Here is a 20,231-nt window from a genome sequence, read left to right as displayed (position 1 = left end):
TCTGCCGGGGTGAAATTCCAAAGCTTGTGGCACAAACGGGCGATGCGTGTGTGTGTGTGTGAGCGCGAAACGTGTGGGCCCCGACGATGGGAGAGCTGCGAATTCTGATAATAACCGAGGAAAATAAAGCACGGAAAAAAGGCCTTTGAGCCGATCTTTTGTTTGCAATTTAACCCTGCTTGATTTAGGAGCGTTGGAATTAAGGATGTTGCTTTTTTCCTTGCAGTTAATCCACAAAGAGCTCTGCAATAAAAACGTTTTGAAGTGTGATTTTAGAATATTGCTCGTATCCTTGAAACTATAGCTTTGGGATATACTAAATAAAGGAAATATATGCTTATCTCGCCTTATGAAGCAGAGAAAAACAGCTCGAGAAAGGAAGATGAAAAGGAAGATGAACATCACCTCAAGGATTTATGGTTTTATAACCAAAATTATTGCAGGACACCCGAATCTCTCAGAGAAAGAGAATTCATGGCCCCTTTATCAGGAGAAACGAATTTGTTCCCTCCAAAGGCGATGCCCGGCCAGAATCCTGCGTTTGAATGGAATTTATGCATCATTTATTATATTATACATTATTAAAATTTATTATAATGAGGTGAATGAATATGCAACAGGCTGTGGCTTTTAAGGCTTAACCCTTTGTTAACCCGGGGCCTTTTTCGGGCTCGTGCTGCCCAGAAAAGGCACCCGGACTGTCTGCAACTCTTTGTCTTTATTATCTCAATATTGTCCTAATTCAAATTATCCAAATTATTATTACTCTAATTAATATTTTTATTACCGTTTTATTACTATTAAAGTTTTAAAAACGAGCGATTGGCGTTTTTCACACCGGGCTGTCCATAACTCTTTGTCTTTATTATCTCAATATTGTCCTAATTCAAATTATCCAAATTATTATTACTCCATAACTCTTTGTATTTATTGTCTCAATATCGCCCTAATTCAAATTATTATTACTTTAATTGTATTGCTATTTTTATAACTGCTTTATTACTATTAAAGTTTTAAAAACGAGCGATTGGCGTTTTTCACACCGGGCTGTCCATAACTCTTTGTATTTATTGCCTCATATCGCCCTAATTCAAATTATTCAAATTATTATTACTTTAATTGCATTACTGTTTTTATAACCGTTTTATTACTATTAAAGTTTTAAAAACGAGCGATTGGCGTTTTTCACACCGGGCTGTCCATAACTCTTTGTATTTATTGTCTCAATATTGTCCTAATTCAAATTATTCAAATTATTATTGCTCTGATTGTGTTACTGTTTTTATTAACATTTTATTACTATTAAACTTTTAAACATTTTAAAAACGAGTGATTGGCGTCTTTCACACCGGACTGTCTGCAACTCTTTGTGTTTATTGTCTCATATCGCCCTAATTCAAATTATTCAAATTATTATTAATCTAATTAATATTTTTATTAAAGTTTTAAAAACGAGTGATTGGCGTTTTTCACACTGGGCTGTCCATAACTCTTTGTATTTATTGTCTCAATATTGTCCTAATTCAAATTATCCAAATTATTATTACTCTGCGTTGCTATTTTCATAACCATTTTATTACTATTAAACTTCAAACATTTTAAAAACGAGCGATTGGCGTTTTTAACAGGGGTTAAAAACAAATTTGGTTTTAACAAATTTGGTTTTTTTTGGGGTTCCTCAGGTGTGTCCAGGTGAGGCCGCCCTGTCCCCGCCGTTCTTTGCTCAGCAATTAAAGGGGGGGAGAAACCGGAACCGGAAGCGGATGCGGACCCGGAACTGAAACCGGAACCGGAACTGGAGCCGGAAGTGCCCAAAAGCCCCGGGGGGGGGCTCGAAATTTTCGGGGGGTTCCCAAAATTTTCGGGGGGGTTCCCAAAATTCCCGAGAGATCCCCAAAATTCCCGGGGGGGGGGGAGGGGGTCCCCGATTTGATTTTTGGGGTTTTTTGGGGAAATTTTGGGGCTTTTTTGGGGTTTTTTTTTGGTCCCCCCCCCCCTAATTTTTGGGGGTTTCTGGATGCCCCCCCTCGATTTTTGGGAGCCCTCAAATTTTTTGGGGAACCCCCCCCAAATTTTGGGGAGCCCCCCCACAAAATTTTGGGGTCTTCAAGTGCCCCCCCCCCCCCGGCGATTTTTGGGTGCTTTCCCCCCAAATTTTGGGGTCCTTTGATGCCCGTCCCCAAATTTTTGGGACCTCCCCCTCAAATTTTTGGGGATCCCCCCCCCCCCGTTTTTAGCTGCCCCGCCAAAATTTTTTGGGTCTTCCCCAAATTTTTGGGGACCCCCCCACCCCCCGATTTTGGACCCCCCAAAATTTTTGGGCTCCTTCCAATTTTTGGGTCCCTCCCCCCAATTTTTGTTCCCCCTCCCTTCAATTTTTGGGGCTTCCCCCCCAAATTTTTGGGTCCCCCCGGATTTTTGGGTCTCCCCGAAATTTTTCGAATCCTTCCCAAATTTTTGGGTTCCCCCCCCAAATTTTTGGATTGTCCCCAATTTTTTGCTCCCCCCTACGAAATTTTTGGGCTTCCCCCCCAAATTTTTGGGTTCCCCCCCAAATTTTTGGGTTCCCCCCTCCCCAATTTTTGGGGCTCTCCCCAAATTTTTACCCCCCCCAATTTTTGGGTCCCCCCCAAATTTTTGGGTCTCCCCCAAATTTTTTGAATCCCCCCCATTTTTTGCCTTCCGCCCCCCAAAATTTTTGGGTTCTCCCCAATTTTTGGGTGCCCCTCCCTCATTTTTTGGGGTTCTTGGGGGTCCCCCCCAATCCTTTGGGTCCCCCCCATTGTTCCCGGTCAATTATGGTAATTACGGTAATTATGGGAATTATGGTAATTATGGTAATTACCCCAATTATCGCAATTATCGCAATTATCGCAATTATCGCGAGCGGGGAGCGGCGGGAGCGGGAGGGGGAACGAGGGGGGAAAAATGGGGGGAAAAAACGGGAATTTGGGAGGGAAGAAAAAGGGAAATTTTGGGAGGAAAATGGGAAAAAATGAGAAAAATGGAGAGGAAAAAATGGGAAATTTGGGGGAAAAATTGGGGGGAAATGGAAAAAAAAGGGGAAAAATGGTGGGAAAATTGGGGGGGAAATGGGAAAATTGGGGGGAGAAAAAATTGGGAAATTTGGGAAAAAATGGGAAATTTGGAGAGGGAAAAAAGCGGGAAAGAAATTGGGAAATTTGGGGGGAAATGAGGAAATTTGGGAGAAAAATGGGAAATTTTGGGAGGAGAAGAGTTGGAGAAAATGAGACAAAAAAAAGGGGAAATTCGGGAAAAAATTGGGAAATTTGGGGAAAATAGGGAAAAATGGAGGGGAAATGGGAAAAATGGGGAAAAATGGGAAATTTGGGGAGGGGAAAAAAAGGGAAAATTGGGGAAAATGGGGAATTTGGGATTAAAAAAAGGAAAAATGAGGGAAAATTGGGAAAATTGGTGAGGAGAAAAATGGGAAATTTGGGGAGGAAAAAATTGGAAAAAATGAGACAAAAAAGGGGAAATTTGGGGGGAAATAGTGAAAAATGAGGAGGGGAAAAATGGGGGAAAATGGGAAATTTGGGGAAAATTGGAAATTTGGGGAGGAGAAAAGGGGAAAATGAGGGGGAATGGGGGAAAAATTGGGAAATTTGGGAAGAAATGGGGAAAATGGGATAAAAAACGGGGGAATTGGGGGAAAAATTGGGGAAAATTGGGGGGAAATTGGGGAAATTGGGAGAGAAAAATGGGAAATTTGGGAAAAAATTTGGGAAAAAATTTGGGAAATTTGGAGAGGAAAAAATGGGGGGAAATGGGGAAAAAAAGGGGAAATTTGTCAAAAAAATGAGGAAAATGAGGAGGGAAAATGGGAAATGGGAAAATTGGGGAGGGAAAAAAAAAGGGAAATTTGAGGGAAATGGGGAAAAATGGGAAATTTGGGAAAAACCTTGGGGGAAATGGGGAAAATGGGGAATTTGGGAGGAAAAAAAGGAAAAATGGGGGGGAAATTGGGAAATTTGGGGAGGAAAAAATTGGGAAAAATGAGGAATGGATGAAGATGATGAAGATGAAGGTGAAGGTGAAGGCGTGGAGGGACACGGGCAGTGAGGATGAGGATGATGATGAGGATGAAGATGAAGGCCTGCAGGGACAGAGGTGCTGAGGATGAGGATGAAGATGATGAAGATGAAGGTGAAGGTGAAGATGAAGGCATGGAGGGACACGGGCACTGAGGATGAGGATGAGGATGATGAAGGTGAAGGTGAAGGTGATGATGAAGGTGATGGAATGGATGGATGAAGACGAAGATGAAGACAAAGATGAAGATGATAAAGATGAAGGTGATGATGAAGGTGATGATGAAGATGAAGGCATGGAGGGACACGGGCAGTGAGGATGAGGATGAAGATGAAGATGATGAAGGTGAAGGTGAAGATGAAGTTGATGATGAAGATGATGGAATGGATGGATGAAGATGATGAAGGTGAAGGTGAAGGTGAAGGTGAAGCAGAAGGTGAAGGTGATGATGAAGATGATGGAATGGATGAAGATGAAGATGAACATGAGGGCTTGGAGGGACACGGGCACTGAGGATGAGGATGAGGATGATGAAGGTGAAGATGATGGAATGGATGGATGGGGATGAAGATGATGAAGATGAAGGTGAAGGTGAAGAATGCACGGATGGGGATGAAGATGAAGATGATGAAGGTGAAGGTGAAGGTGATGACGAAGATGATGGAACGGATGGATGAAGATGAAGATGAAGATGAAGACAAAGATGAAGATGATAAAGATGAAGGTGATGATGAAGATGAAGGCGTGGAGGGACACGGGCACTGAGGATGAGGATGAAGAGGAAGAGGAAGATGATGAAGATGAAGGTGAAGGTGATGATGAAGGTGATGATGAAGATGATGAAGGGGAAGGTGAAGAATGCATGGATGGGGATGAAGATGAAGATGAAGGCTTGGAGGGACACGGACACTGAGGATGAGGATGACGATGACAACGAAGATGAAGATGAAGGTGATGGAATAGATGGATGAAGATGATGAAGGTGAAGATGAAGGTGAAGATGAAGATGAAGATGAAGATGATGAAGGTGAAGATGAAGGTGATGATAAAGATGATCCACATGGAATGGATGAAGATGAAGATGAAGATGAAGGCATGGAGGGACACAGGCAGTGAGGATGAGGATGAGGATGAGGGTGATGAAGGTGAGGATGAAGATGAGGATGAAGATGAAGGTGATGAAGGTGAGGGATGATGATGAGGATGAAGATGAAGGCCTGCAGGGACAGAGGTGCTGAGGATGAGGATGGAGGAGAGGATGAAGGCTGTGTTGGGAAGATGAAGAGGAAGAGGGAGAGGAAGATGAAGATGAGGAAGGGCTGGGGCTGGAGGGGGGAGGATCCCGGTTCAAACCAGTTCAAACCTGCTTAAACCAGTTCAAGCCAGTTCAATCCCAGTCCAAACCAGTTCAAACCAGTCCAAACCAGTTCATCCCAGTTCAATCCCAGTCCAAACCAGTTCAATCCCAGTTCAAACCAGTCCAAACCAGTCCAAACCAGTTCAACCAGTCCAAACCGGTTCAAACTCATTCAAACCAGCTCAGACCAGTCCCTACCAGTCCAAACCAGTTCAATCCCAGTTCAAACCAGTCCAAACCAGTTCAAACTAATTCATCCCAGTTCAAACCAGTACAATCCCAGTTCAAACCAGTCGAAACCAATTCAACCAGTCCAAACCAGTTCAAACCAGCTCAAACCAGTACAAACCAGTTCAATCCCAGTCCAAACCAGTTCAAACTAATTCATCCCAGTTCGAACCAGTCCAAACCTGCTTAAACCAGTCCAAACCAGTTCGAACCAGTTCATCGCAGTTCAATCCCAGTTCAAACCAGTCCAAACCAGTTCAATCCCAGCTCAAACCAGTCCCTCCCAGTCCCTCCCAGTCCAAACCAGTTCAAACTTGCTCAAACCAGTCCAAACCAGTTCCATCCCAGTTCCTCCCAGTCCAAACCAGTTCAAACCAGTTCAAACCAGTCCAAACCAGTTCAATCCCAGTCCAAACCAGTTCAATCCCAGTCCAAACCAGTTCAAACCTGCTTAAACCAGTCCAAACCAGTTCAAACTAATTCATCCCAGTCCAAACCAGTTCCATCCCAGTTCCATCCCAGTTCCTCCCAGTCCAAACCAGTTCAAACCAGTTCAAACCAGTTCAAACCTGCTTAAACCAGTTCAATCCCAGCTCAAACCAGTCCCTCCCAGTCCAAACCAGTTCAAACTTGCTTAAACCAGTCCAAACCAGTTCCATCCCAGTTCCTCCCAGTCCAAACCAGTACAAACCTGCTTAAACCAGTTCAAACCAGTCTAAACCTGCTTAAACCAGTCCAAACCAGTTCAATCCCAGTCCCTCCCAGTTCAAACCAGTTCAATCCCAGTCCAAACCAGTCCAAACCTGCTTAAACCAGTTCAAACCAGTTCAAACCAGTTCAAACCAGTTCAAACCAGTTCCATCCCGTCCCCCCCAGTATCGCCCCCTCCCCCTCCCAGATCTTATCTCTGATATCCCGGAGGGGGCGTGGCCAGGAGGGGGCGTGTCCCAGACTGGGGGGCGTTGCCCAAAGGGGGCGTGGCCAATCCCGGGGGCGTGGCCAGGCTCCCATAAATTCCCGGCAATTCCCGGGGGAGCCGGAGCAGAGCGGGGAAGGTGAGGCCGGGCCTGGGGCATTTTGGGGCATTTTGGGGCGTTTTGGGGCGTTTTGGGGCATTTTGGGGCATTTTGGGGCGTTTTGGGGCATTTTGGGGCATTTGTGCGGTCCCCCTGGATTTTCGGGGGGAATTTTGGGGTTTTCACGCAAATTTTGGGGGGATTCCCTTTGAATTTTGGGGGGAATTTTGGGGTTTTCACTCAGATTTTGGGGGGATTTTTGGGGTTCCCTTTGTATTTTGAGGGGAATTTTGGGGTTCCCTTTGAATTTGGGGATTTCACACAAATTTTGGGGACAATTTTGGGGTTTTCACACAAATTTTGGGGCGAATTTTGGGGTTCCCATTGAATTTCGGGGGGAATTTTGGGGGTTTCACCCAAATTATGAGGGGATTTTTGGGGGTTCCCTTTGAATTTGGGGGCGAATTTTGGGGGTTTCACCCAAAATTTAAGGGGATTTTTGGGGGTTCCCTTTAAATCTGGGGGAATTTTGGGGTTTTCACCCAAATTTGGTGGGATTTTTTGGGGTATTCCCACAAATTTTGGAGGGAATTTTGGGGTCGGGATGGGGATTTTTGGGGGTTCCCTTTAAATTTGAGGGGATTTTTGGGGTTCCCTTTGAATTTTGGGGTTTTCCCCAAAATTTTGGGGAGATTTTTGGGATTCACTTTGAATTTGGGGGCGAATTTTGGGGTTTCCACCCAAATTTTGGGGGTTTCCCTTTGAATTTTGGGGCAGATTTTTGGGGTTTCCCCACAGATTTTGGGGGATTTTTGGGGTCTCCTTAATTTTGGGGGGAGAATTTTGGGGGGATTTTTTTTGGGGGGGGATTTTTTGGGGTCGGGGGGGTCCCCAAATCCCGGGGTCCCCCCTTTTCTCACGCCCCTCCCCCACGGGCAGATGGGGCCCCCCCGGGTTTTGCTCCTCTGGGCCTTGGTCCTGCTCGGCTGCCGTGAGTCCCAAAACCCCAAATTTCCCACCCAAAATCCCAAATTTCCCACCCAAAACCCCAAATTTCCCACCCAAAACCCCAAATTTCCCACCCCAAATCCCAAATTTCCCACCCCAAATCCCAAATTTCCCACCCAAATCCCAAATTTCCCACCCCAAATCCCAAATTTTCCCTCAAAATTCCAAATTTCCCACCCCAAAATCCCAAATTTCCCACCCAAAATCCCAAATTTCCCACCCCAAATCCCAAATTTTCCCTCAAAATCCCAAATTTTCCCTCAAAATTCCAAATTTCCCCACCCCAATCCAAATTTTCCACCCCAAATCCCAAATTTTCCCACCCCAAATCCCAAATTTCCCACCCAAATCCCAAATTTCCCACCCCAAATCCCAAATTTTTCCCTCATAAATCCAAAATTTCCCACCCCAATCCAAATTTTTCCCTCAAAATTCTGAATTTTCCCATCCCAAATCCCAATTTTTCCCTCATCAATCCCAAATTTTTCCCACCCAAATCCCAATTTCCCCACCAAATCCTGAATTTTACCCTGCAAAATCCCAAATTTCCCACCCCAATCCCAAATTTTCCCACCCCAAATCCCAATTTTTTCCACCCAAATCCCAAATTTTCCCTCAAAATTCCAAATTTTTTCCACCCAAATCCCAAATTTTCCCTCAAAATTCCAAATTTTTCCCTCATAAATCCAAAATTTCCCACCCAAAATTCCTCATTTCCCACTCCAAATCCCAATATTCCCACCAAATCCCAAATTTTTCCCACCCAAATCCCAAATTTCCCCACCCTAATCCAAATTTTTCCCACCCAAATTCCAAATTTCCAACCGCAAATCCCAAATTTTTCCCACCCAAATCCCAATTTTCCCACCAAATCCTGAACTTTTCCCTGCAAAATCCCAAAATTTTCCCATCCCAATCCCAATTTTTCCCTCATAAATCCCAAATTTTTCCCACCCAAACCCCAAATTTCCTCACCCAACTTCCAATTTCCCACCCCAAATCCCAAATCCCCCACCCTAAACCCAAATTTCCCCACTCCAAATCCCAATTTTCCCACCAAATCCTGAATTTTTCCCTCAAAATTCCAAATTTCCCCCCAAAATTCCAAATTTCCCCACCCCAATCCAATTTTTTCCCTCATAAATCCAAAATTTCCCACTCCAAATCCCAATTTTCCCACCAAATCCTGAATTTTTCCCTAAAAATCCCAAATTTTCCCACCTCAATCCCAAATTTCTCCCTCATAAATTCCAGATTTTTCTCCACCCCAAATCCCAATTTCCCCACCAAATCCTGAATTTTACCCTGCAAAATCCCAAATTTTTCTGACCCAATTTCCAATTTCCCACCCCAATCCCAAATTTCCCCACCCCAATCCCAATTTTTCCCTCATAAATCCCAATTTTTCCCACCCAATTTCCCACCCCAATCCCAATTTTTTCCCACCCCAAATCCCAAAGTTTTCCACCCAAATCCTGAATTTTTCCCTCAAAATTCCAAATTTCCCCACCCCAATCCCAATTTTTCCCTCATAAATCCCAAATTTTTCCCACCAAATTTCCCACCCCAATCCCAAATTTTTCCCACCCCAAATCCCAATTTCCCCACCAAATCCTGAATTTTTCCCTGCAAAATCCCAAATTTTCCCACCCCAATCCCAATTTCCCACCCCAATCCCAAAATTTTCCCACCCCAAATCCCAAATTTTCCCTCAAAATTCCAAATTTCCCCACCCCAATCCCAAATTTTTCCCTCATAAATCCAAAATTTCCCACCCAAAATTCCTCATTTCCCACCAAATCACGAATTTTTCCCTGCAAAATCCCAAATTTTCCCACCCCAAATCCCAAATTTCCCATCCCAATCCCAATTTTTCCCTCATAAATCCCAAATTTTTCCGACCCAATTTCCAATTTCCCACCCCAATCGCAAATTTTTCCCACCCCAAATCCCAAATTTCCCATCCAAAATCCCAAATTTTCCCTCAAAATCCCAAATTTTTCCCACACCAAATCCCAAATTTCCCCACCCCAATCCCAATTTTTCCCTCATAAATCCAAAATTTCCCACCCCAAATCCCAATTTTCCCACCAAATCCTGAATTTTACCCTGCAAAATCCCAAATTTTTCCCACCCAATTTCCAATTTCCCACCCCAATCCCAAATTTTCCCACCCCAAAACCCAAATTTTCCCTCAAAATTCCAAATTTCCCCACCCCAATCCAAATTTTTCCCTCATAAATCCCAAATTTTTCCCACCCCAATCCCAATTTCCCCCCCATTTCCCCCCCCATTTTTCTTCCCAATTTTCCCCCAAATTTTCCCCCAATTTCCCCCCCATTTTTTCCCTCAATTTTTCCCAATTTCCCCCCAAATTTCCCCAATTTTCCCCCCAATTCCCCCCCCAATATCTCCAATGTTTCCCCCACAATTTTTCCCCCATTTTTCCTCCCAATTTCACCCCAATTTTCCCCCAAAATTCCCCAATTTCCCCCAATTTTTCCCCAAATTTCCCCCACTTTTCCCCCATTTCCCCCCCAATTTTCCCCCCAAATTTCCCCATTTTTGCTCCCAATTTTCCCCCCAATTTTTCCCCCAAATTTCCCCAATTTTTTCCCCACAATTTTCCCCCATTTTCCCCACAATTTTTCCCCGATTTTCCCCAATTTTCCCCCAAATGTCCTCATTTTCCCCCCAATTTCCCCCAAATTTCCCTAATTTACCCCCAATTTTCCCCCCCAAATTTCCCCAATTTTTCCCCCCAAATTTCTCCAATTTTTCCCCCAAATTTTCCCAATTTTTTCCCCAATTTTTTCCCATTTTTTCCCCAATTTCCCCAATTTGTCCCCCCAAATTTCCCCCTAATTTATCCCCCCAAATTTCCCCAGTTTTCCCCCAAATTTTTCCCGCAATTTTCCCCCATTTCCCCCCAATTTTCCCCAATTTTTCCCCAAATTCCCCCAATTTCTCCCCCAAATTTTCCCCCAATTTCCACAATTTTTCTCACAATTTTCCCCCAAATTTCCCCAATTTTCCACCAAATTTCCCCCAATTTTTTCCCAATTTCCCGCACTTTTTCCCCCATTTTCCCCCCAGTTTTCCCCCAATTTGTCCCCCCAAATTTCCCCAATTTTCCCCCCTATTCTTCCCCCAATTTTTCCCTCAAATTTCCCAAATTTTTCCCTCAAATTTCCCCCCCAAATTTCCCCAATTTCCCCCCCAAATTTCCCCCCCATTTTCCCCCAATTTTCCCCAACTTTTCCCAATTTTCCCCCCAATTTCCCCAATTTGTGCCCCCAAATTTTTCCCAATTTTTCCCCACAATTTTTCCCCAAATGTCCCCAATTTACCCCCCATTTCCCCCCCAATTTTCCCCAATTTTCCCCCTATTTTTCCCCCTATATTTCCCCCAATTTTCCCCATTTTCCCCCGTAATTTTTCCCCCCAAATTTCCCCAATTTTTCCCCCATTTTCCCCCCAATTTTCTCCCCATTTTCCCCAATTTCCCTCCCATTTTCCCCCATTTCCCCCCAAATTTCTCCATTTCCCCCCCAAATTTCTCCCCATTTTCCCCAATTTTTCCCCCATTTTTTCCCCAAATTCCCCCAATTTCCCCCCCAATTTTTCCCCAATTTTTCCCCCAAATTTCCCCCAAATTTCTCCAATTTTTCTCCCAATTTCCCCATTTCCCCCCCATTTTTTCCCCCAATGTTTCCCCCAAATTCCCCCAATTTTCCCCCCATTTTTTCCCAAAATTTCCCTTTTTTTCCCCATTTTCCCCCAATTTTCCCCCATTATTTCCCCCCAGGTGCCGTCCCCCATTCCCAGCCCGGCTGCTCCGGTGTCACCTGCGGCCCTGGTGGCACCTGCCAGGTGACCGATGTGGGACCCAGGTGTGTCCCCGTCCCCTCGTGTGACAACGTCCGGTGCCACCAAGGGACACGGTGTGAGGTGGCCCAAGGGTGGCCCAGGTGTGTCCCCGATGTCCCCTCGTGTGACAACGTCCGGTGTGGGGAGGGGACACGGTGCCAGGTGACCGATGTGGGACCCAGGTGTGTCCCCATCCCCTCGTGTGACAATGTCCAGTGTGGACAAGGGACGCGGTGTGAGATGGCCCAAGGGTGGCCCAGGTGTGTCCCCGATGTCCCCTCGTGTGACAACGTCCGGTGTGGGGAGGGGACACGGTGCCAGGTGACCGATGTGGGACCCAGGTGTGTCCCCGTCCCCTCGTGTGACAACGTCCGGTGCCACCAAGGGACACGGTGTGAGGTGGCCCAAGGGTGGCCCAGGTGTGTCCCCGATGTCCCCTCGTGTGACAACGTCCGGTGTGGACAAGGGACACGGTGTGAGGTGGCCCAAGGGTGGCCCAGGTGTGTCCCCGATGTCCCCTCGTGTGACAACGTCCGGTGTGGGGAGGGGACACGGTGCCAGGTGACCGATGTGGGACCCAGGTGTGTCCCCAACCCTTCATGTGACAATGTCCGGTGTGGACAGGGGACACGGTGCCAGGTGACCGATCTTGGACCCAGGTGTGTCCCCAACCCCTCGTGTGACAATGTCCGGTGTGGGGAGGGGACACGGTGCCAGGTGACCGATCTTGGACCCAGGTGTGTCCCCGATGTCCCCTCGTGTGACAACGTCCGGTGTGGACAGGGGACACGGTGCCAGGTGACCGATGTGGGACCCAGGTGTGTCCCCGTCCCCTCGTGTGACAATGTCCGGTGTGGACAGGGGACACGGTGTGAGATGGCCCAAGGGTGGCCCAGGTGTGTCCCCGATGTCCCCTCGTGTCCCCTGCCCGGCTGTCCCCAGTGCAAGATGGCCGCCGGGCGGCCGCTCTGTGTCCGGCGCCACGGCCGGAGCGTTTCGTGTCCCCGGTGTCCCCGAGGCGCCGCCTGTGACCTCACCCGGGGGTGGCCCCGCTGTGTCCCCGCCAAAGTGACCCCAGGGCCACCGGCCTGTGGCGACCTCCGGTGTCCCCAGGGCACCTCGTGCCAGGTGCTGGACGGTGACCCCAGGTGTGTCCATGAGCCACCGTCGTGTGACAACGTCCGGTGTCCCCAGGGCTCCGCGTGTCACCTGCTCCAGGGGTGGCCAAGGTGTGTCCAGACCAAGGTGGCACCAAGGCCACCATCCTGCAGTGACCTCCACTGTCCCAAGGACACCTCGTGCCACATGGTCAGTGGTCATCCCCAGTGTGTCCAGACCAAGGTGGCACCAAGGCCACCGTCCTGCAGTGACCTCCGCTGTCCCAAGGCCACCACGTGCCAGATGGTCAATGGTCACCCTCAGTGTGTCCACACCAAGATGTCCATCCAGAGTCCATCCTGCAGTGACCTCCGGTGTCCCCAAGGAACTTTGTGCCAGATGACCAATGGTCACCCCAGGTGTGTCCATGAGCCACCATCGTGTGACAACGTCCGGTGTCCCCAGGGCTCCTCGTGTCACCTGCTCCAGGGGTGGCCAAGGTGCGTCCACACCAAGGTGGCACCAAGGCCACCGTCCTGCCATGATGTCCACTGTCCCAAGGACACCTCGTGCCAGATGGTCAGTGGTCAACCCCGGTGTGTCCACACCAAGGTGTCCATCCAGAGTCCATCCTGCAGTGACCTCCAGTGTCCCCAAGGAACCTCGTGCCAGATGGTCAATGGTCACCCTCAGTGTGTCCACCAGCGGCCGTCGTGTGACAACGTCCGGTGTCCCCAGGGCTCCTCGTGTCACCTGCTCCAGGGGTGGCCAAGGTGCGTCCAGACCAAGGTGGCACCAAGGCCACCGTCCTGCAGTGACCTCCAGTGTCCCAAGGACACCTCGTGCCACATGGTCAGTGGTCATCCCCAGTGTGTCCACACCAAGACATCCATCAGGGGACCTTCCTGCCATAATGTCCGCTGTCCCAAGGCCACCTGGTGCCAGATGACCAATGGTCACCCTCAGTGTGTCCACACCAAGATGTCCATCAAGAGTCCATCCTGTGCTGATGTCCACTGTCCCAAGGACACCTGGTGCCAGATGACCAATGGCCACCCCAGGTGTGTCCACAAGCGGCCATCGTGTGACAATGTCCGGTGCCAGAAGGACACCACGTGTCAGATGATCGATGGGTGGCCACGGTGCATCCACACCAAGATGTCCCCAAGGCCACCATCCTGCAGTGACCTCCACTGTCCCAAGGACACAATGTGCCAGATGACCAATGGTCACCCCAGGTGTGTCCACACCAAGGTGTCCATCAAGAGTCCATCCTGTGCTGACCTTCACTGTCCCCAAGGAACCTTGTGCCAGATGACCGATGGTCACCCCAGGTGTGTCCATGAGCCACCATCGTGTGACAACGTCCGGTGTCCCCAGGGCTCCTCGTGTCACCTGCTCCAGGGGTGGCCAAGGTGCGTCCACACCAAGGTGGCACCAAGGCCACCGTCCTGCAGTGACCTCCAGTGTCCCAAGGACACCTCGTGCCAGATGACCAATGGTCACCCCAGGTGTGTCCACAACAAAGTGGCACCAAGGCCACCGTCCTGCAGTGACCTCCACTGTCCCAAGGACACCTCGTGTCACATGGTCAGTGGTCATCCCCAGTGTGTCCACACCAAGGTGTCCATCCAGAGTCCATCCTGCAGTGACCTCCAGTGTCCCAAGGACACCTGGTGCCAGATGACCAATGGTCACCCCAGGTGTGTCCACACCAAGATGTCCATCAGGAGACCTTCCTGCAGTGACCTCCACTGTCCCCAGGACACCTCATGTCACATGGTCAGTGGTCAACCCCGATGTGTCCACACCAAGGTGTCCATCCAGAGTCCATCCTGTGCTGACCTTCACTGTCCCCAAGGAACTTCGTGCCAGATGACCAATGGTCACCCCAGGTGTGTCCACAAGCGGCCATCGTGTGACAATGTCCGGTGCCAGAAGGACACCACGTGTCAGCTGATCGATGGGTGGCCACGCTGTGTCCACACCAAGGTGTCCATCCAGAGTCCATCCTGTGCTGACCTTCAGTGTCCCAAGGACACCTCGTGCCAGATGGTCAATGGTCAGCCCCGATGTGTCCACACCAAGGTGTCCATCCAGAGTCCATCCTGCAGTGACCTCCAGTGTCCCCAAGGAACTTTGTGTCAGATGGTCAATGGTCACCCCAGGTGTGTCCACACCAAGATGTCCCCAAGGCCACCGTCCTGCCATGATGTCCACTGTCCCAAGGCCACCACATGCCAGATGACCAATGGTCAACCCCGATGTGTCCACACCAAGGTGTCCATCCAGAGTCCATCCTGCAGTGACCTCCGGTGTCCCCAAGGAACTTTGTGCCAGATGACCGATGGTCACCCCAGGTGTGTCCATGAGCCACCATCGTGTGACAACGTCCGGTGTCCCCAGGGCTCCGCGTGTCACCTGCTCCAGGGGTGGCCAAGGTGCGTCCACACCAAGGTGGCACCAAGGCCACCGTCCTGCAGTGACCTCCACTGTCCCAAGGACACCTCGTGCCACATGGTCAATGGTCACCCCAGGTGTGTCCACAACAAGGTGGCACCAAGGCCACCGTCCTGCAGTGACCTCCGCTGTCCCAAGGCCACCACGTGCCAGATGGTCAATGGTCACCCTCAGTGTGTCCACACCAAGGTGTCCATCCAGAGTCCATCCTGTGCTGACCTCCAGTGTCCCCAAGGAACTTCGTGCCAGATGACCGATGGTCACCCTCAGTGTGTCCACAAGCGGCCATCGTGTGACAACGTCCGGTGCCAGAATGACACCACGTGTCAGCTGATCGATGGGTGGCCACGCTGTGTCCAGAACAAGGTGGCACCAAGGCCACCGTCCTGCAGTGACCTCCAGTGTCCCAAGGACACCTCGTGCCACATGGTCAGTGGTCAACCCCGATGTGTCCACACCAAGGTGTCCATCCAGAGTCCATCCTGCAGTGACCTCCAGTGTCCCCAAGGAACCTCGTGCCAGATGGTCAATGGTCACCCTCAGTGTGTCCACCAGCGGCCGTCGTGTGACAACGTCCGGTGTCCCCAGGGCTCCTCGTGTCACCTGCTCCAGGGGTGGCCAAGGTGCGTCCAGACCAAGGTGGCACCAAGGCCACCGTCCTGCAGTGACCTCCAGTGTCCCAAGGACACCTCGTGCCAGATGACCAATGGTCACCCCAGGTGTGTCCACACCAAGGTGTCCATCCAGAGTCCATCCTGCAGTGACCTCCAGTGTCCCAAGGACACCTGGTGCCAGATGACCAATGGTCACCCCAGGTGTGTCCACACCAAGATGTCCATCAGGAGACCTTCCTGCAGTGACCTCCACTGTCCCCAGGACACCTCATGTCACATGGTCAGTGGTCAACCCCGATGTGTCCACACCAAGGTGTCCATCCAGAGTCCATCCTGTGCTGACCTTCACTGTCCCCAAGGAACTTCGTGCCAGATGACCAATGGTCACCCCAGGTGTGTCCACAAGCGGCCATCGTGTGACAACGTCCGGTGCCAGAAGGACACCACGTGTCAGCTGATCGATGGGTGGCCACGCTGCGTCCACACCAAGATGTCCCCAAGGCCACCGTCCTGCAGTGACCTCCAGTGTCCCAAGGACACAATGTGCCAGATGACCAATGGTCACCCCAGGTGTGTCCACACCAAGGTGTCCATCCAGAGTCCATCCTGCAGTGACCTCCAGTGTCCCAAGGACACCTGGTGCCAGATGACCAATGGTCACCCCAGGTGTGTCCACACCAAGGTGTCCATCAAGAGTCCATCCTGTGCTGACCTCCAGTGTCCCCAAGGAACCTCGTGCCAGATGACCGATGGTCACCCCAGGTGTGTCCATGAGCCACCTTCGTGTGACAACGTCCGGTGTCCCCAGGGCTCCTCGTGTCACCTGCTCCAGGGGTGGCCAAGGTGCGTCCACACCAAGGTGGCACCAAGGCCACCGTCCTGCAGTGACCTCCAGTGTCCCAAGGACACCTCGTGCCACATGGTCAGTGGTCATCCCCAGTGTGTCCACACCAAGACGTCCATCAGGAGACCTTCCTGCCATGATGTCCACTGTCCCCAAGGAACCTCGTGCCAGATGACCAATGGTCACCCCAGGTGCGTCCACAAGTGGCCATCGTGTGACAACGTCCGGTGCCAGAAGGACACCACGTGTCAGATGATCGATGGGTGGCCACGCTGTGTCCACACCAAGATGTCCCCAAGGCCACCGTCCTGCAGTGACCTCCAGTGTCCCAAGGGCTCCTCATGTCACATGGTCAGTGGTCATCCACAATGTGTCCACAACCGGCCATCCTGTCACAATGTCCACTGTCCCAAGGACACCTCGTGTCACATGGTCAGTGGGTGGCCACGGTGTGTCCAGTCCAAGACGTCCATCAGGAGACCTTCCTGCAGTGACCTCCAGTGTCCACATGGCACCACATGCAGGATGGCCAATGGGTGGCCGCAGTGTGTCCACCACCAACCGTCCTGCCAGGATGTCCAGTGCCAGAAGGGGACAATGTGCCAGATGGTCAGTGGGTGGCCACGCTGTGTCCAGACCAAGATGTCCATCAGGAGACCTTCCTGCAGTGACCTCCACTGTCCACAGGGCACCAGGTGCAAAATGACCGATGGGTGGCCGCAGTGTGTCCATCACCGACCATCCTGCAGCAATGTCCACTGTCCCAAGGACACCATGTGCCGCATGGTCAGTGGTCATCCCCAGTGTGTCCACATCAAGACGTCCATCAGGAGACCTTCCTGCCAGGATGTCCACTGTGCCAAGGACACCATGTGTCACATGGTCAGTGGGTGGCCACGATGTGCTCCAACCAAGACGTCCATCAGGAGACCTTCCTGCAGTGACCTCCACTGTCCCCAGGGCACCAGGTGTAGGATGACCGATGGGTGGCCGCAGTGTGTCCATGACCCCCCGTCCTGCCAGGATGTCCACTGCTCCAAAGGCTCCCTGTGCCAGATGGTCAGTGGGTGGCCACGGTGTGTCCACACCAAGGTGTCCACAAGGAGACCTTCCTGCAGTGACCTCCACTGTCCCAAGGACACCTCGTGCCACATGGTCAGTGGTCATCCCCAGTGTGTCCACACCAAGACGTCCATCAGGAGACCTTCCTGCCGTGACCTCCACTGTCCCCAAGGAACGCAATGCCAGATGACCGATGGGTGGCCACAGTGTGTCCATGACCCACCATCCTGTCTCGATGTCCAGTGCTCCAAGGACACCACTTGCAAGATGGCCAATGGGTGGCCAAGGTGTGTCCAGACCAAGCTGACCCCAAGGAGACCTTCCTGCAGTGACCTCCAGTGTCCACATGGCACCCAATGCCAGATGACCGATGGGTGGCCACAGTGTGTCCATGACCAACCGTCCTGCCAGGATGTCCAGTGCCAGAAAGGGACAATGTGCCAGATGGTCAATGGGTGGCCACGCTGTGTCCCCACCAAGACGTCCATCAGGAGACCTTCCTGCAGTGACCTCCACTGTCCCCAGGGCACCCAATGCCAGATGACCAATGGGTGGCTGCAGTGTGTCCACCACTCTCCATCCTGCAGTGATGTCCAGTGTCCCAAGGACACCTCATGTCACATGGTCAGTGGTCATCCCCAGTGTGTCCAGTCCAAGACGTCCATCAGGAGACCTTCCTGCAGTGACCTCCACTGTCCCCAAGGAAGCCAATGCCAGATGACCAATGGGTGGCCGCAGTGTGTCCATCAGCGACCATCATGCCAGGATGTCCACTGCCAGAAGGGGACAATGTGCCAGATGGTCAGTGGGTGGCCAAGGTGTGTCCACACCAAGACGTCCATCAGGAGACCGTCCTGCAGTGACCTCCACTGTCCCCAGGGAACCCAATGCCAGATGACCGATGGGTGGCCGCAGTGTGTCCACCACCAACCATCCTGCAGTGATGTCCAGTGCTCCAAGGACACCTCGTGCCGCATGGTCAGTGGGTGGCCAAGGTGTGTCCAGACCAAGCTGACCCCAAGGAGACCGTCCTGCAGTGACCTCCACTGTCCACATGGCACCACATGCAGGATGGCCAATGGGTGGCCGCAGTGTGTCCACCACGAACCGTCCTGCCAGGATGTCCAGTGCCAGAAGGGGACAATGTGCCAGATGGTCAATGGGTGGCCACGCTGTGTCCCCACCAAGACGTCTGTCAGGAGACCGTCCTGCCGTGATATCCAGTGCTCCAAGGACACCACATGTAAGATGACCGATGGGTGGCCGCAGTGTGTCCATGACCGCCCATCATGTCATGATGTCCACTGTGCCAAGGACACCATGTGCCAGATGGTCAGTGGGTGGCCAAGGTGTGTCCAGACCAAGACGTCCATCAGGAGACCGTCCTGCAGTGACCTCCACTGTCCCCAGGCCACCAGGTGCAAAATGACCGATGGGTGGCCGCAGTGTGTCCACCACCAACCATCCTGCCAGGATGTCCACTGCTCTAAAGGGTTCACATGCCAGATGGTCAGGGGGTGGCCAAGGTGTGTCCAGTCCAAGCTGACCCCAAGGAGACCTTCCTGCAGTGACCTCCAGTGTCCACAAGGAACCCAGTGCCAGATGACCGATGGGTGGCCGCAGTGTGTCCATCAGCGACCATCCTGCAGTGATGTCCAGTGCTCCAAAGGCTCCCTGTGCCACATGGTCAATGGGTGGCCACGGTGTGTCCAGACCAAGACGTCCATCAGGAGACCGTCTTGCAGTGACCTCCACTGTCCCCAAGGAAGCCAATGCCAGATGACCGATGGGTGGCCGCAGTGTGTCCATCACCAACCGTCCTGTAGTGATGTCCACTGTCCCAAGGACACCTCATGTCAGATGGTCAGTGGTCATCCCCAGTGTGTCCAGACCAAGACGTCCATCAGGAGACCTTCTTGCAGTGACCTCCACTGTCCACAGGGCACCTCCTGCAGGGTGACCGATGGGTGGCCGCAGTGTGTCCATGACCCCCCGTCCTGTCTCGATGTCCAGTGCTCCAAGGACACCTCGTGTCACATGGTCAGTGGGTGGCCAAAGTGTGTCCAGTCCAAGATGTCCATCCGGAGACCGTCCTGCAGTGACCTCCACTGTCCCAAGGACACCTCGTGCCACATGGTCAGTGGTCATCCCCAGTGTGTCCAGACCAAGACGTCCATCATGAGACCTTCCTGCCGTGATGTCCACTGTCCCCAGGGCACCACATGCAGGATGACCGATGGGTGGCCGCAGTGTGTCCATAACCCCCCGTCCTGTAGTGATGTCCAGTGTCCCAAGGACACCACATGCCAGATGGTCAGTGGGTGGCCACGGTGTGTCCACACCAAGACGTCCATCAGGAGACCGTCCTGCAGTGACCTCCACTGTCCCCAAGGAACCCAATGCCAGATGACCGATGGGTGGCCGCAGTGTGTCCACCACCAACCATCGTGTCAGGATGTCCACTGTCCCAAGGACACCACTTGCAAGATGGTCAGGGGATGGCCAAGGTGTGTCCAGACCAAGACGTCCATCAGGAGACCGTCCTGCCGTGATGTCCACTGCTCGAAGGACACCTCGTGCCAGATGACCGATGGGTGGCCGCAGTGTGTCCATGACCCCCC

At 51.3% G+C, this 20,231-nt stretch overlaps 1 long non-coding RNA gene across 1 annotated transcript; it reads right to left on the bottom strand.

Annotated features, from left to right (window-relative positions):
* Positions 1-6,852: 6,852 nt before the first annotated feature.
* LOC139586287 (uncharacterized) lies at positions 6,853-7,840 on the bottom strand. Its single transcript, XR_011677687.1, has 2 exons — positions 7,362-7,840; positions 6,853-7,279 (listed from the first exon to the last, which is right to left on the bottom strand). It is a non-coding gene; the product is annotated as an uncharacterized lncRNA (long non-coding RNA).
* Between the last annotated feature and the right edge of the window lie 12,391 nt (positions 7,841-20,231).

This window comes from Agelaius tricolor, unplaced genomic scaffold (assembly GCF_023055355.1).
Source record: "Agelaius tricolor isolate 1412-34295 unplaced genomic scaffold, bAgeTri1.0.p SCAF_111, whole genome shotgun sequence".
Classification (NCBI taxonomy): domain Eukaryota; kingdom Metazoa; phylum Chordata; class Aves; order Passeriformes; family Icteridae; genus Agelaius; species Agelaius tricolor.
Note: the sequence above shows the minus strand (reverse complement) of the source record. Positions and strands in the feature narration are given on the sequence as shown.